The sequence below is a fragment of the Orycteropus afer genome, unplaced genomic scaffold (genome assembly GCF_000298275.1).
Source record: "Orycteropus afer afer isolate SDZICR_OR568_19922 unplaced genomic scaffold, OryAfe1.0 scaffold00072, whole genome shotgun sequence".
Taxonomy (NCBI): domain Eukaryota; kingdom Metazoa; phylum Chordata; class Mammalia; order Tubulidentata; family Orycteropodidae; genus Orycteropus; species Orycteropus afer.
The window spans coordinates 6,356,711-6,374,504 of NW_006921659.1; the positions used below are offsets into that span (position 1 = coordinate 6,356,711).

A 17,794-nucleotide genomic window follows, 5' to 3' on the forward strand; every position below is an offset into this window, starting at 1 on the left:
TGGCACTTTGAACTTGGACTTAAAGCCTCCAAATTGTAAGAATAAACTCCTGTCTGTTAAAGCCATCCCATTTGTGGTATATATTCCTGTCAGAGTGGCACTAGGTAATCAGAACAATGGCTTTCAAAGACTCTACATTCTAATACAGTGAAACCTATGAAAGCCAAAACCTGTGTAAGGCAGAAACCTGTCAGAGAAGGAAAACACAAATGTTTTGCACTAAAATGAGTGATAGAAAAGTAATAAGATTGTTGCATTCTGTGAAAGATGGAAAACTTGTGAGATCTAGAGAAACAAGGCAGTCCCGTTGAGTTCCAACTTGCACAGGTTTCATTGTAGTTTCCTAAATTAACTTTTAAGGCTATGTTTATAAATTTGAAGGTGTTTTTAATGTATCTTTATTTGTGGAAATGCTTGAGAATTTTATATCAATAAATTGAAAAGCACCAGGGTAAGAATGATCTATTCAAATTCATTAGCCCACAAATGATTTGTGTGCGTGTGTGTGTATACGTGCTCATCTGTTGTAGTTGTTAATTGCCATGGATTTGATTCCAAGCCATGGCAACCCCATGTGGCTAGAGCAGAACTGCTCCACAGGATTAACAAGACTTTTTAGAAGTATATTGCTTGGTTGTTCTTCTGAGATGCCTCTGGGTGAGTAGGAACTGCCAGCCTTTCAGCTGATAGTCGAACATGTAAGTGTTTGCATTACCCAGGGATTCTCATGTGCTTTAATAACAACTTGATTGAGCTACAACCTACATACCATAAAATTCATCCTTTGAAAGCATAAAATTTAGCAAGTTTTAGTATATTCACAGAGTTGTTCAACCATCACTACTATCTAATTTTAGAACATTTTTATCACCCCAAAAGAAAGATTATACGCATTAACTGTCATTCCCCATTTGTCCTTGGCAACCACATGACTCTTCTGTCCCTATGGATATGCCAATCTCGACATTTCATATCAATAAAATCATAAAATACATGGCCTTTTGTATCTGGCTTCTTAGTGTAGTGTTTACAAGATTCATCTATTTTGTAGCATGTATTCTACTTCATTTATTTTTATGGCTGATTAATATTCCATTGTATGAATATACCACATTCACTTTATCCATTGATCAGTTGATAGATATTTGTGGTGTTTCTACTTTTTGGCTATTATGAAAAATACTGCTGTGAACATTCCTTTACACATTTTTGTGTGATGTGTATGTTTTCATTTGCCTTGGGTATGTATGTCTTTTTTTGGGGAAATACCTATTCAGATACTCTGTCCATTTTTTATCAGTTATTTCTCTTTTTATTGTTGATTATGAGTTCCTTGTCAGATATATGAGTTGCAGTTATTTTCTCCCATTCTTTGAGCTGTGTGTTCACTTTTTTGATAGTGTCCTTTGAAGCACAAAAGTTTTGAATTTTGTTGAAGTCCTCTTTATTTATTTGTTTCTTTTGGTCTGTGTCATATCTAAAAAAAAAATGCTAACCCAAGATAATGAAAATTTACTCCTATATTTTCTTCTAAAACCAAAACCAGACTTACTACCATGGAGTAGGTTTTGACTCATAGCGACCCTCCTTGGGTTTCCGAGGCGATATCTTTACGGAAGTAGATTGCCCAGTCTTCCTTCCGAGGAATGGCTGCTGGTTAGCAGTCAAAGCCTTAGACATTACACTACCAGAGCTCCCATATTTTCTTTTAAGAGTTTTATAATTTTAGTTCTATGATGCATTTTGAGTTCATTTTTGTATATGGTATGAGATAGGGGCCCCAACTTCATTCTTTTGCATGTGGATATCCAGTTGTCTCAGTACTGTCAGTTGAAAATACTATTCTTTACCCCATTGAATTTTCTTGTTACCCTTGTTAAAAATCAATTGACTATAAATGTAAGGGTTTACTTCTGGACTCTCAATTCTATTTATCTATGTCTATCTTTATGCTAGGAGCTCTGGTAGCATAGTGCCTAAGGCACTTGACTGCTAACCAGAAGGCTGGCGGATCAAACCCACCAGCCACTCCTTGGAAGGAAGGTTGAGCAATCTACTTCCATAGTGATACCACCTCGGAACCCCAAAGAGGGGTTGCTATGAGTTGGGTCTGACTCGACGGCACATAACAACAACAACAACATCTTTATGCTGTTACCATACTGTCTTGATTAATATAGCTTTATGGTAAGATTTGAAATCCCACAAATGTTTCTTGCTTTTCTTTGTTGCCTATATCCTTTTGGTCATCAGTGTTCAATTCTCGCTCTTTGATATTTTACAGACTGATCGACTCTCTGTACCCCAATAACAATTCATTAGTTCAGGAACTTGTTTTTTTGTTTGTTTGTTTTGCCCAGGCAAATTAAGTGAAGCATCAGTTCTTAATTGACTCAGTTCTCAGATCCCTTAAGCCTGTACATTCTTAACATTAATTCAATCAGCTGTTTTTGTTCACCAACGGTGCCAAGCATTATATAGACATTGTAGGTATTGGGATATAACAATTAGTGTGACAGATATAATATGTGATCTGTGACCCTTACATTCTAGTTGGGTAAAAGACAATAAATAAATCTTTTTTTTTTTTTTTTTTTTAAGAATATTCAGAAAGCATGGTGAATAAAATAAACAGAGATAATCTGTATAAAACATAAATATAATCTGGATGCACTTCTGATTAAAATTCTTCAGTGGCTTCTCATTACTTTCAGGATAAAATTCAAATCCTTCATCTAAATATATTTAAACAACTTTTTTTCCATGCAAGCTTCTAGTAAGCTTTCTGCTGTCTTCCTTTGTTAGCACTACTTATAAACTGAGTAGCTAGTATTAAACTTCTTAAAAATTCATGTGTAACCATTAAAATTTTGTCATACAACCTTTTTATCTTAACATACGAGTTTATATATAAGTCCCTGGGTGGCACAAATGATTTGCTCGCAACTACTAACCAAACGGTTGGCAGTTTGAACCCACCCATAGGTGCTATGGAAGAAAGGCTTGGCAAGATTACAACCAGGAAGACTTTATGGAACATTTCTACTCTATATACATGGGGTTGCCATGAGTCAGAATTGAACTGATGGCAGGGGTTTTGGTTTTGGTTTATTGGAATATATATTAAATGCTATAATTTTAATAAACTACTTTTAGTAGAATGAAGTGTATTAAAGAAACATACTGACATTCTAATATGGAAGTCAAATAGTTCAGCTGTGGAAGTTGTTTTGTGGTATAAGCATTCTAGTTCCATTGCATGAAACTGGATCATAGCATATATCTAACCAAACCAAACCAAAAATTAAAACCACTGCCATCAAGTCAGTTCCGACTCATAGCGACCCCCACTGGGTTTCCGAGGTGGTAAATCTTTATGGAAGTAGATGGCCTAGTCTTCCCTCTGAGGAGTGGCTGGTGAGTTTGAACCACCAGCCTTCTGGTTAGCAGTCTAATGCCTTAGGCACTGTGCCACCAGAGCTCTAATCAGAGTATATCTGTCTGATTGAGGTCTTCAGATGTGCCATATGTTCTAAAATATTACATTATTCCTTTAATAATGCTTGGCTTACTTAATCAATACCTATTGATTCTAATACTTCAATTTCTTGGATATAGCGTCACAAAAAAAATGGTACATATCCATGAATGGGGTAAAAATTTTAAAAATCTCATTTCCAAAATGTCCAAGAGAATGAGTCAATTTTTTGTTATGAAGAAATTCTCTTGTTCCTGGGTATTTAACAGTATTTTATACATGCTTAAGAGCTCTTTGATTTAAAACTGTTTTCTGTCTCACTTGGTGTTGAGTGTAATAAATGTGGAAGACAGGAACTAGACTTGGCCCCTTTCCTGCCTTATGATTATTGCAATTAGAATCAAGAAGAGCATCTTATCTCCTGCTGCATTCATTTAATACAATTTATTAAATACCTAGTATGTGACTTATGTTGTTTTATACACTGGCAATGCAGTGTAACCAAGGTAAACAAGGTTCCTACCATCTTGGTGTAGTTTTCAATTAAATAATCATAGTCCACCTTCAAATAATTTTATACTTTTGCATATATTATAAGACTCTCACAACTATATACTCCAAATGTCCTGGTCTATTTTGCTTTAGATTTTTATTTATCTTTTTAAATAGTTATAAATCAAAAAAAAAAAAAAAAAAAAAAAAGGATTTTTATGCTTTACCTTCATGTTTACCATTTTCAATGTTTAGATTATTTTCCAATGATTTTAAATAAAAGAGAAACAAATAAAAAGATAATAGTAAATAAAATAAATCCAAATAAAATAAGTAGAAACTTATTTTTGGTAGATACATAGATACATTCATATGTTGTTGTTGTTGTTATGTACCGTCGAGTCGGACCCGACTCATAGCGACCCCTCCTTGGGTTTCCGAGGCGGTATCACTACGGAAGTAGATTGCCCCATCTTCCTCCTGAGGAGTGGCTGGTGGGTTTGAACCGCCAGCCTTCTGGTTAGCAGTCAAGTGCCTTAGGCACTACGCTAAAAATATGGAACTCCCCCCAAAAAATATGGAATGCTTCACGAATTTGCGTGTCAAACATTCATATAGATGTTTAAATGGATATAAATATGTATATGTAGGTGTGTATATGGAGGAGCTCTGGTGGCGTAGTCGATAAGGCACTTGACTGCTATCCGGAAGGTCAGCAGTTCAAACCCACTACCTGCTACATGGAAGGAAGACTGGGTGATCTACTTTCATAAAGATTTATAGCTTTGGAAACCCAGTGGGGGTCACTATAAGTTAGAATTGATTGATGGCAGTGAATTTGGTTTGTTTTTTTTCAGGTGTATATTCAAACTTTAATGTTGGCTTCTATATACTTTCTCCATTAAAAGGAACCAGGATTCCCTGGTAAAAGACAAAATGACTCTGGAACATCTTTTTGTGGCAGAAAGTAACAAGTGGTCAAAAAATGATTGAGAGTCAGGTTGAATAGACTCGTACTGGCCAAACTCAAGCAATTTGAGCATTAAAATAGTGAAAATAATGAATTGTAACTCATTCAACCAAATAACAATCTATATGATTGTATTGATATAAAGAAAGAAAGAATTTTTTTTTCTTAAAGTATAATGCCTATGAAAGTAGAAGGAATAACAGAATTAGAAAATCATCATTTGGCATCCATCTTATTAATAATTATTTCAGGCAAGAATCATCAGTAGATGCTAAAACTGGTAGATGCGAGTTTGTATCAGTAATAGAATACTTCCATAGTCTCAAAGTATCTACTCAGAAGATTCTTATTAATTCCAAATGGGAAAATAGTCACTGTGGAGAAAACTAGTAGACACCACCTTAACAAAGTTAAGCATCACCAATATTGAGGGGAATTAACATCATGTGCCTCCTGATATGTAATGAAAAGAACAAAACATCATTTCTGTGGTATTCCTGCCAAAATTACATAACCTGAAATCTAAAATCATGAGGAAAATTAAGTAAAGCTCAAATAAGGGCCTTTCTACAAAATAACTAGACTATACTTTTCAAAAACTTTATTGTCAAAAGAAAAGTAAAGGCTTTTTACTACAGCTTTTTAACTACTATTTAGTTCTTTAATGTAGAACTAAAGGATTGTTCTACATTAAAGGAGACTAAAGAGATATCACAATGGAATGCAATGCATAATCTTAAATTTTCTTTTGCTGGTAAGTTCGTTTTTGGGACAACTGGTATAATAATCTAAATAAGATCTGTTGACTAGATACTGATATTATATCAGTGTTAATTTCCTAATGTTAATATTTGTGTTACAGTTTAAGAGAATGTCCTTGTTTTTAGAAAGTACACAGTGAAGTATTTGGGGGTAAAGGGATATCATGCCAACAGCTTACTCTCAAATGGTTCAGAAAAAAAATTAATATTTTACATGGAGAAAAGGATAGAGAAAATTAGTAAGCTGTTAACATTTGGGGAATAGGGGTGAAGAGAATATGGGGATTGTTTGTACAAGTCTGTAAGTTTAAAATTATGCCAAAATAAAAAGTAAATGAAAAAAATTAGATATACAACCAAAGAGAAGGAATTTTACTCTAAGGCACTTGAAAATTATTAATTAATATCTGACCTCACTGATCTTTTCCTGCTTAATTTTGTTAGGGAAGATGAGAACAGGCTTTGAAAATAAAAAGTCATACCCTGGCTCATCATCTGACAAGCACACAGGGGCTATTCAAACAATCTATTTTGTTTCTGACCTTTTTTCTCTCCTGGAATGCTTGGTTCTTCTTTTGTTCTTAGGGAAAATGTGGCTTAGATACTTTCATAGTGCATGTGTTGGAATGATATAGTGCCACTGAAGGTGTTTTTCTAACCAAAAAATGAGTGTCTCAGAAAACCTGGGACATATAGTTCCCATAGCTATAGCCTGAATACTTGAGTACAGAGATTTAACTTCAGCCTCCAGGGCTGCTATAACAAGCTTATCCTGATGCTTACTGCGTCAACTGGATAGTGCTGGGCATGCAGCTTCCCCCCATGGACTTAGTGTCTTTCCGTTTCACACAGGTCCCCTTTAGCAAGGGTATCTAACTGCCCACTGCTCATCTCTATCAGGATATTGACCACATGTCTAAAATCCAACTCCTCATATCAAACCTACTTCGGCATTCCCTGTCTCAGTGAATGGTCCCATTCTCTATTTGGTTGTTCAAAATACAAGTCTGGAAGACAGCCTCAATTCTTTCTTTTTCCTGTTTCTCCAAGCCCTATTCATTGTAACTTCTTACATTTCCTATCTCTACCTGCTTCCGGTTACTATGATCACTGCTATAGTTCAGTTCTTCATCTTTGACTGTGTGTATGTGTTTTTCCCTCACAATCTTCCTATCTGATGTTTCCATTCTTAGTCCCCTCCTACCCTAAATAGGTCATACACACAATCTGTTGAAATAATGTATTACAATATAAGTTTAATTGTTTTGGTCCTGTTATTAATACCCTTTGGTGGCTTTTTGTTTCCTACAGGAAAATCAATCTCTTTTAACTTGTGTTATAAACTGCTTTATAATTCAGCGACTGCCTGCCTTTCCATCTCATTTTTGCCATTCTTCACCTTACATCACCCTTACCCTGCAACAACAGCAAATTTATCAGAGCTGCAGGATATACCAAGTTATTTCTCAGCGCTGAGTCCTGCGGATGCTGTTTTGTCTGTCTGGATTTTTTTTTTTTCTTTTACTACTTGGATAACTCAGGAATTAGCTGTTCCAGCAACATAATCGAATAAGATAATGTGGAATCCCTCTTGGCAAAAATACCCAAGTGTTCTGGTTCCTTAGTGCCGCTCTGACAGGAATATACCACAAATGGTATGGCTTGAACAAACAGGAGTTTATTCTTTTATAGTTCAGGGGGCTAGAAGTCCAAGTTCAAAGTGCCAGGCTCTAGGGGCTATGTAAAAGCCCCTTGACTTTGGGTGTCAGTTCTGCCTCTTGCTCCTGGCCCACTGAAATTAGAGGCATCTCTTTACTCAGGCAGCTACTGGCTGCTGAGACTAATAATCCCAAGGTCAACAAACAAAATGGCACAGTCCCGATGTTACCAAACCACACGGCAGGCCATTAACTCAAGTCTATGGGAAGTCCCAAGGTCGGCAGAGCATGGCAGGCTGCTGAACAATGACATGACTAGGTGCAGGGTTCAAGCATGCCATAAGCTAGAGACCATTCCCCAAGGCATCTCCTTACATACAGGAAGCAGACCACATCTCTAAGGCAGCTACTCAGCTGCTCACAGTAGATTCCACCATGCAGGTGATTACCAGTCTCATCATGGGGAATACTACATCCAGCTGTCCAGCCACTCAACCAGGCACAGTCAAGTTGACACACAAACTTAACTACCACAATTCCACCCCTTGTCAACTTGGCACCTGTACAGATCTTCAATGGGTGGCATCCATACAGATCTCCTTCACTGGGTGGCTCTAATCCCCTCATCCCTGAGTGGTGACCTCACCCCCTTGGACTGGCAGGCCCTGTTCCTCTACCTCTTGGGACTGGTAGCCCTGCCCTCTCTCTTTTGGGCAGCAGGTATGGCTCCATCCCACTGGCCCACATGAACAAGCAGCCCCATACTCCAGAACCAAGTTGGTAAAGGTCTAACTCTTTGACACCTAGGGAGCTATGGTGGTTCCAACCCCAGAGGCCATGGTTCTACCCTTTGAGGCTGAGGCAGCTCTGCTTCCTGTTTCCTTGGTCTCTCTGCTTCTGTTGATTAATGTCAAAGGCAACCCACTCTGCCAGAAATCTTCCTGCCCCAAAAGCACTCAGCTCTCTTGCTCCATGGGCCAGCCAACCTGCTACTTCATTTCATGCCGGTCTCTTCTACTAATTAATGCCCAAAGGCAACCCACTCCACCAGGAAGCTGCCTACACAATGGCACCCGGCTTTCTCCTCCACGGGCTGGTAAGCCTGTTGCTGTTTAATGGTCTCTGGGCTCTGCTACTGCCATCTCTCATGCTGTTCTCTCTGCCAGTATCTCTCTGCCAGTCTCTTGGCTCTGCTGCTACTGTCTGTCATGCCACATGCCAGGGTCTCTCTGCCAGTGTCTCGGGTCAAGGACGCACTCCACTCCTATTCCACATTTTAGGTATCTGTCAGAGCAGCACTAGGTAACCAGAACACCAAGGTACTAGATAATATATAGCAAACAACAACAATGTTTAAATACATAGCTCAGCTCATAAGAAAAATAGGAAAATCTCAAGGTACCTTCTAGAAAGGAAGATGTCTCTTAAAGTTATAGCAAGAAGCCTATTGTAAGGTAGTGTAGTGATGACCTCCAGGGCAATAGAATGTTATTGAACCCCTAAATAGACCCTCTTGAATAGCAACTAAGGAGCTCTGGTGGCATAGTGCCTCAGGCATTTGACTGCTAACCAGAAGGTTGGTGGTTCAAACCCACCAGCCACTCTGTGGAAGGAAGACTGGGCAATCTACTTCGGTAAAGATTTTCCTCCTCAGAAACCCAAAGGGGGTTGCTATGAGTCAGAATTGACTCGCTGGCAGTGAGTTTGTTTTTTTGGTGATTTGAGTAGCAACTTGAGATTTAACATCCATTCAGGGGAAAGGGGTGAACTGTTGGGCTTGCAGGGTATGGAAAATTGCATACCAAAACGCTTGAAGGATTATACACATGGTGGAACAGGGTCTAATCAACTCTTTCCACTGGTTCAGGGAGACTAAAAGGATTATTATTATTATTATTATTTTAAAGAAAATAAGGCCACAGACTCTGAACTAAAATATGACTATGTCAATTGTTTGAACTGCATAGCAAAAAGACCGAGCTTGCCAGTGAGAAGCTGGGGACTGCCATGCTCTGGTTTCTTCATGCATCAAAATAAGATAGGCTTTGTGTCATACACAAGTACAATCAAAGATACATCCCACACCCTAAGAATTGCCTTGTGGTCGGTAGGGGAAAGATGGACTTAAGACACTCAGAGAAAATGAGACCTTGTCTCATGCATAAGAAAAGGGGCAAGATGAAGTTTCTAATGATAAGGTAGCAATTTTATAAACGTAATTTAACAAGAGTGCTGATAACATACACTTGAAAGAGGCACAGTTGCAGTAAACCCTTTCCCTTATATACTGGCATACAGCCCTGTCTTGTTACAGAGAACTGTTTTCTCACATGTCTGCTTGAAGTTTTAGGTAGAAAACATAGTTCTCCTTTGAAAAGGTGAGACTCTGTTCCAATTATCTATTGCTGCATAACAAACCACACTAAAACTTTATGGTTTAAAACAACAATAATTTATTTTGCTCACAAAACTGTAATTTTGGTAGTGCTCATCTGAGGCAGCTCACATGTACTCCACATGGTTTGGGGTTCCTCAGATGCTGGCAGGAGGATTCATTTTTAAGATGGCTTACTTATACGGCTGGAAGTTACTGCTAACTAACAAGTGGGAGCTCTGCCAGGGGCTTTAGTTCCTTTCCACATGTACTTCCCATGGCTTGGTTAGACCTCCTCACAGCATTTGGCTGAGTTTCAAGAATAAGCATCCTAATGAAACAACGAGAATGTGTATGGCATTTTTATGACTGAGCCTTGGAAGTCAGTAGCATTAATTCCACCATATTCTATTTGTTGAGGCAATCACAAAGCTCCATCCATTTTCAAGTGGAAGAGCATATAGATCCTACCACCTGATATAGGATGTCAAGGTCTGGTTGTACAAAGAATATGTGGGGTGAGAGCTATTGTTGCAGCTGAATTTGGAAGATACAATCCCCAAGCTTGTGTTTTGTGTAATTTTATCCTCCTTGTGTGTGTGGAATCTTCAAGCACACAATCAGGAGGGTGGTTCCATTGTAACCACACCATACATAATTTGGCCCCAGTGTTAACAAATGTAAAACATGTTTGGAGCCACACTTCCAGAATCCAGACTCTATAAGATGACCACAAAGAAAATAATACGGAGTGATGAACTCACAATCAGAAATTATAAATATATGAGGACCATACCTACTATAAGTAAAAGTGAGCAATAATAAGGTTAGCACCTCAGGAACCCAAGATATGGAGCACTGTGAAAGAGGCTATAAAAAAGAAGTGTTTGAAATTATTAAAGAGAGAGAATAAAGAATAGAAACCAAAATAAAGAACAAAGGTATTGTGAAAAAGATTCAAGTCCAATATCATCTCCTTTAAGAAGTGTTTCCTATAAGCTGTCCTATAATAATAAGCTGTGCATATCACTGCTGTGGTACTTAAAACACTTGAGGTACAATTTTATACCCTAAACAGTCTCCCATCCCACCCCAATAAATGTGAATCATAAGTGTTGAATACAAGGATCTCTTGATAATCAGACTTTATTCTTTGTACTTCCAAGACTTATTATTAGCACAGTGCCTAACAAACAAATATTAGGTGTTCTAATTGTTGAGTCATATAAAGACTGCGTAATTTCATGTTAAATTATAAAAAGTAAAAATTAGAGCAATTTGGGTGAGGACAAGTTTTTATATCTAACATTCAGCATTAACATTGGCAACAATACTTAATTAAGATATTAGCTGTCTTGAGTTGGCTTTAATTGGTGATAATTTGTAAGATGTTCACAGAATCCTCCCTTTAGGAGAAAAAAATCTTACTGATTTTGCCTAAGGAAAAGGAAGGTTTTCCCTCTTGTCCTTTGTAATAATCCAACACCGGAAATGGGGCAGAGGGTCTGCTTTTCCATCACCCAGAGTGAGGAGAAGCAGGTTTGATCCCCAGAACCATCACTTCAGTGCTTTAACAGAATATGGTCTCTGGTTGAGAGCAGATGGGGGATAATCTTTTCAGTTCTTATAGAGAAACATTAGGCTAACAGGTGGCTCAAAGGAGAGGAAAAGGGTGGGTTCTTTCTCCCTTCAGCTTTATGTAAGTTATTGGTGGCACTTTTGAAGAAAAAAAGAGACCCATCTTGAGAATTCTTGGTGGAGCATATGGGAATTCAAGCAACAGTAGGGAATAAAGTAGCCCTACAGGTTGTCTCTAGATTGAGAGAAAGCTCTAAAATGTAATTTTTAAACATATTGCTTCCTGTTCATAGGTGATAATGATCATAGTAGTCTAAAAATATTAAAACAGGTAGGGTAAAATTATTTCTTTGAGTTAAACTCCTTTTCTTAAGTTCTTGTTTCTTACAGCTTTGAAGACCTGTTATTTTCACTTAGTCTCGGAGGCGAAGGAATTACTTAACATTAGTCAACATTCCTATACAATGAATTATTAGACTTGTTAAGCAAAAAAGTCAAGTGCACAGCTTTAGTTTTGAAACTTTTGTACTGTTACACACACACACACACACACACACACATTGGGAAGCATGAAAAATTGAGGCATAGACACTGAACATGGTAATTTAAATTCTGCTTTAAGTGTACTTGTTTGGAACCTAATGATTCTCATTTTTTCAGTTGCTAATATAGTTTGTTGTACTATGGTGGCTTGCATGTTGAAGGGATGCTAGAAGCTATGCCATCTGCATTTCAAATACCAGCAGGGTCACCCAAAGTGAACAGGTTTCAGTGGAGCTTCCAGACTAAGGTAGACTACGAAGAAGGACATGGACAGGTCCACTTCTCAAAAAATTGGTCACTGAAAACCTTATGAATAGTGGGAAGCATTGTCTGATATAGTGCCAGAGGATGAGCCCCTAAGGTAGGAAGATAATCAAAACATGATTGGGGAAAAGCTGCCTTCTCAGAGTAGAGTTGACATTAATGACATGGATGAAATAAAGTTTTAGGGATTTAATTTGCTGATGTGGCATGACTCAAAATGAGAAGGGTTAGCTGCAAACATCCATTAGTAATCAGAATGTGAAATGTATGAAATATGAATTGAGAAAAATGAAATGGAACGCATAAAGATCGATATCCTAGGCAATGATGAGTTGAAGTGGACTGATATTGGTCATTTTGAATTTAACACTCATATGGTCTACTATGCCAGGAATGACAAACAGGAATGGCATCACATTCATTGTTAAAAAGAACATTTCAAGATCTATCCTGAAGTACTGTTCTGTCAGTGATAGGAAAATATCGACGCTTGCAAATGCTTGCAAGGATGATCAATTAATACAACAGTTTATGCATCAACCACTAAAGCCAAAGATGAAGAAATTGAAGCTTTTTACTAGCTTCTGTAGTCTGAAATTAACCAAAGATGTATTGATAATTACTAGTAATTGGAATATGAAAGTTGGGAAGAAGAAGCATCAGTCATTGGAAAATAAGACCTTGCTGATAGAAATGGCTCTGGAGATCACATGATAGAATTTTGCAAGACCAACAACCTATTAATTGGAAATAACTTTTTTCAACAACATAAATGGGGACTATACACGAACTTTCCAGATAGAATACACAGGAATCAAATCAATTCCATCTGTGGAAAGAGATGATGGAGCAGCTCAATATCATCAGTTAGAACAGGTACTGGTGCTGACTGTGGGTGGAACAGACCATCAATTGCTCATATACTAGTTAAGGTGAAGCTGAAGAAAATTAAAACAAGCCCATGGGACCCAAAATATGACTTTGACTCTATCTCCCCACCCCAAATATAGAGACCATCTCAAGAATAGATTTGATGCAGTAAATGAACACCAGTGACCAAAAACCAGATGAGTTGTGGGATGACATCAAGGACATCATACATGAAGAAAGCAAAAAGTCATTAAAAAGACAGGAAAGGAAGAGAAGACCAAAATGGATATCAGAAGAGACTCTGAAACTTGCTCTTGAATGTAGAATAGGTAAAGTGAGTGGAAGAAATGATGAAATAAAAGAGCTGAACAGAAGATTTCAAAGGGTAGCTTGAGAAGACAAAGTAAAGTATTATAATGAAATGTGCAAAGACCTGGAATTAGAAAACCAAAAGGGAAGAATACTCTTGGTGTTTCTCAAGCTGAGAGAACTGAAGAAAAAATTCAAGCCTTGAGTTGCAATATTGAAGGATTCTATGAGCAAAATATTGAATGATGCAGAAAACATCAAAAGAAGATGGATAGAATACACAGTCAGTGTAGCAAAAAGAATTGGTCAGTGTTCAGCCATTTCATGAGGTAGCACATGATCAAGAACCAGTGGTATTGATGTAAGAAATCCAAGCTGCACTGAAGGAACTGGTTAAAAACAAAGGCTCCAGGAACTGACGGAATACCCATTGAGGTGTTTTCAGCAAGTGATTCAGTGCTGGAGGTGTTCACTTGTTTATGCCAAGAAATTTGGAAGAAGGTACCTGGCCAACAGACTGAAAGTGATCCTTATTTGTGCCTGTTCCAAAGAAAGATGATCTAACAGAATATGGAAATTATCAAACAATATCATTAATATCAAACACAACTGTGATAAAATTTGAAAGTGATTGCAGCAGGAACTGCCAGAAATTCAAGCTAGAGTCAAAAGAGGGTGTGTAATAAAGGATATCATTGCTGATGTCAGATGGATCTTGGCTGAAAGCAAAGAATACCAGCAAGATGTTTACCTGTGTTTTATTGACTATGCAAAGGCATTTTACCATGTGGATCATAACAAATTATGGATAACATTATGAAGAATGGGAATTCCAGAACACTTAATTGTGGTCATATGGAACCTGTACCTAGACCAAGAGGCAGTTGTTTGACTAGAACAAGGGAATATTGTGTGGTTAAAAATCAGGAAATGTATGTGTCAGGGTTGTATCCTTTCACCATAGTTATTCAATATGTATGCTGAGCAAATAATTTGAGAAGCTGGACTCTATGAAGAAGAATGTGGCATTATCACACAACCTGTGATATGGAGATGACAAAACCTTGTTTGCTGAAAGTGAAGAAGACTTGAAATAATTATTGATGAATATCAAAGACTGCAGTCTTCAGTATGGATTACCCCTCAACATAAAGAAAACAAGAATCCTTACAACTGGACCAATAAGCAACATCATTATAAATGGAGAAAAGATTGTAAGGCCTTTGAAGCCATGCACAATATCTGGACATAGTTTTCTCCAGCAGGAATTTATTGTTTGGGGCTTGATGGCTTTCATGGCTTTTTCTGTAACAATGATGGCATCTTCATGGTGTAATCCTTTCAGACTTTCATGATGTTTTTTATTGAGTTTCTCTTCCATAGCATTGACAATCCTTTCCATAGCATACTGTGTACAATGAGACTTAAAGATCCTTAAACCAAACCAGACTCACTGCCATTGAGTCGATTTGGAATCATAGTGACCCCTTTGGGTTTCTGAAGCGGTAAATTTTTACGGAAGTAGATTGCCCACTCTTCCTTCCGCAGAGTAGCTGGTGGGTTTGAACTGCCAACCTTCTGGTTAGTAGTCAAATGCCTTAGGCCCTATGCCACCAGAGGACCCCTTTATCTGGAGGCTGAATTAGAGACATTGTGTTTGGTGACAGATAGACCATTTTGATGTCTTCATCGTTGAACTCATGGGATTCTAGGTGGCCAGCAGCATTGTCCAATATCAAAAGAACTTTAAAAGGCAGCCCTTTGCTGGTAAGATATTTCCTGACTTCAGGGAAAATCATCAATGGATTCAACCCACAAAAAGTTTCTCATTGTCCGGGCCGTCTTGTCATACAACCAAAAGACTGGCAGTCCTTCAATACTCAGGGGTTAGCAGTTTTATATATAAGGGAAGTCCTGATCATAAACCCATCTGCATTTGTACAAAAGAATAGAGTTAACCTATCCTTTCCTACCCTAAATCCTAATGCTCACTTCTCTTCTGTACTCACAAATGTACTTTGTGGCTTATTTTTACAGAATAAGACACTTTTACCTCTATTAAAAACCTGTTCAGACTGATAAAGTTCTCCTCAAATGATTTTCTTAATGGAGTCTGAGAACTCATCTGCTGCCTTTTGGTCAGCAGAAGCTGCTTCTCCTGTTATCTCAACATTTTTAAAGCCAAACCTCTTTCTAAAATTATCAACCATTGCTGGCATTAAATTCTCCAGCTTTAAATCCTTCAACTTGCTTTTAAGTTATCAGTTAATGACTTGACTTTTTTTTTTCATGCTAGAGTCTATACGTATGCCTTTCTTATAGCAATCCTGCAACCATATAAAAGCTGCATTTTCAATATGCAATAAGTTATTTCACAAAAAGTGCATAGTTTTTGTACCTGCTGGCTTAGCTACAGGCACAGCTTCCCTGATTTTCTTTTCTTTTTTTACAATGGTCTTTATGCTGGATTAATTTATCTTAAAATGCTAGGCAGCTGCAGCTACAGACCTCAATCTACAGTACATATCAGGCAATTCAGCTTTTTCTTGCAATGTCATGATTTTTTTCTGCTACACAGAAGCACTTCCAGCCTCACTAGTGACACTTTGTGTGGGTCCAATGGTGTTATTCAAGGCAAGGTCTATGGTTTTTTCATAAACATAATGAAAAATACAGGAGGACTGCGAGAGATCATTTTATGCTGCCATATACAATTTATTGTTGTTAGGTGCTGCCGAGTCATCTCCAACTCATAGTGACCCTATGCACAGCAGAAAGACCACCACCCAGGCCTCAGCCAGCTCCATGATTCTTGCTATACTTGAGCCCATTGCCACTGCTATCGTGTCAGTCCATCTTGTTGAGGGCCTTCCCCTCTTTCGTCGACCCTCCACCTTACCAAGCATGACGTCCTTCACCAGGGAATGATCCTTTCTGATAATATGACCAAAGTATGTGAGATGAAGTCTGGCCATTCTCACCTCCAAGGAGCATTCTGGCACCACTTCCTCCAGGACAGACCTGTTAGTTCTTTTAGCAGTCCATGGTACTTTCAGCATTCTTCACCAACACCACAGCTCAAAAGCATCAACTCTTCTTTGGTCTTCCTTATTCATTGTCCAGCTCTCACATGCATATGAGGTGATTGAAAATACCATGGCTTGTGTCAGGTGCACCTAAGTCCTCAAGGAGACATCTTTGCTCTTCAGCACTTGAAAGAGGTCCTTTACAGCCAATTTGTCCAGTGCTATACGTCATCTGATGTCCAGACTGCTGCTTCCATTGACTTCAATTGTAGAATCAAGTAATGTGAAGTCTTTGACAATTTCAGTCTTTTCTCCATTTATCATAATGTTGCTTATAGGACCAGTTGTAAAGATTTTTGTTTTCTTTATATTGAGATGTAATCCATACGGCAGACTGTATTCTTCAATCTTCATCACTAAGTACTTCAAGTCATCCTCAACAAGCAAAGTTGTGTCATCAGTGTATCGCAGGTTGTTAATGATTCTTCCTCCAATTCTAATGCCACATTCTTCTTGTTATAGTCCAGCTTCTTGGATTATTTGCTCAGCATATGGATTGAATAAGTATGGTGAAAGGATACAACCCTAACTCACTCCCTTCTTGATTTTGAACCATGTAGTGTTCCCTTTTTCTGTTCAAATGACAGCCTCCTGGTCTATGTACAGTTCCTCATGAGTACAATTAAGTATTCTGGAATTCCCATTCTTCTCAATGTTATCCACAATTTGTTATGATCCACACAACCAAATGCTTTTGCATAGTCAATAAAACACATGTAAACATCTTACTGGTATTCAGCTAAGATCCACCTGACATCAGCAATGATAGCCCTCGTTCCATGTCCTCTTCTGAATCCAGCTTGCATTTCTGGAAGTTCTCTGTCAATATACTGCTGCAACCATTTTTGAATTCTCTTCAGCAAGTTTTACTTGCATGTGATATTGAAAATTTCCACATTGTGTGGAATCACCTTTCTTTGGAATGGGTACAAATATGGATCTCTTCCAGTCAGTTGTGCAGGTAGCTGTCTTCCAAATCTCTTGGCATAACCAAGTGAGTGCCTCCAGCTGAGCATCCGTTTGTTGAAAGATCTCTATGGGTATTCTGTCAATTCCTGGAGCCTTGTTCTTCACCAGTTCTTTCAGTGCAGCTTTGATTTCTTCCTTCATTACCATTGGTTCTTGAACATATGCCACCTCCTGAAATGGATGAAGATTGACCAGTTCTTTTTAGTACAGTGATTCTGTGTATTCTTTCCATCTTCTTTTGATGGTTCCTGCATCATTCAATATTTTGCCCCCCATAGAATCTTTCAATATTGCAACTTGAGGCTTAAATTTTTTCCTCAGTTCAGCTTGAGAAATGCCAAGTGTGTTCTTCCCTTTTGGTTTTCTAACTCCAGGTCTTTGCACATTTCATTACAGTAATTGGCTTTGTCTGTTCTAGCTGCTCTCTGAAATCTTCTGTTCG

At 38.0% G+C, this 17,794-nt stretch overlaps 1 protein-coding gene across 1 annotated transcript in view; it reads left to right on the forward strand.

Annotated features, from left to right (window-relative positions):
* Window positions 1-17,794, forward strand: part of PDSS2 (decaprenyl diphosphate synthase subunit 2) — a 413,153-nt gene that overhangs the window by 110,221 nt on the left and 285,138 nt on the right. The window lies entirely within an intron of this gene.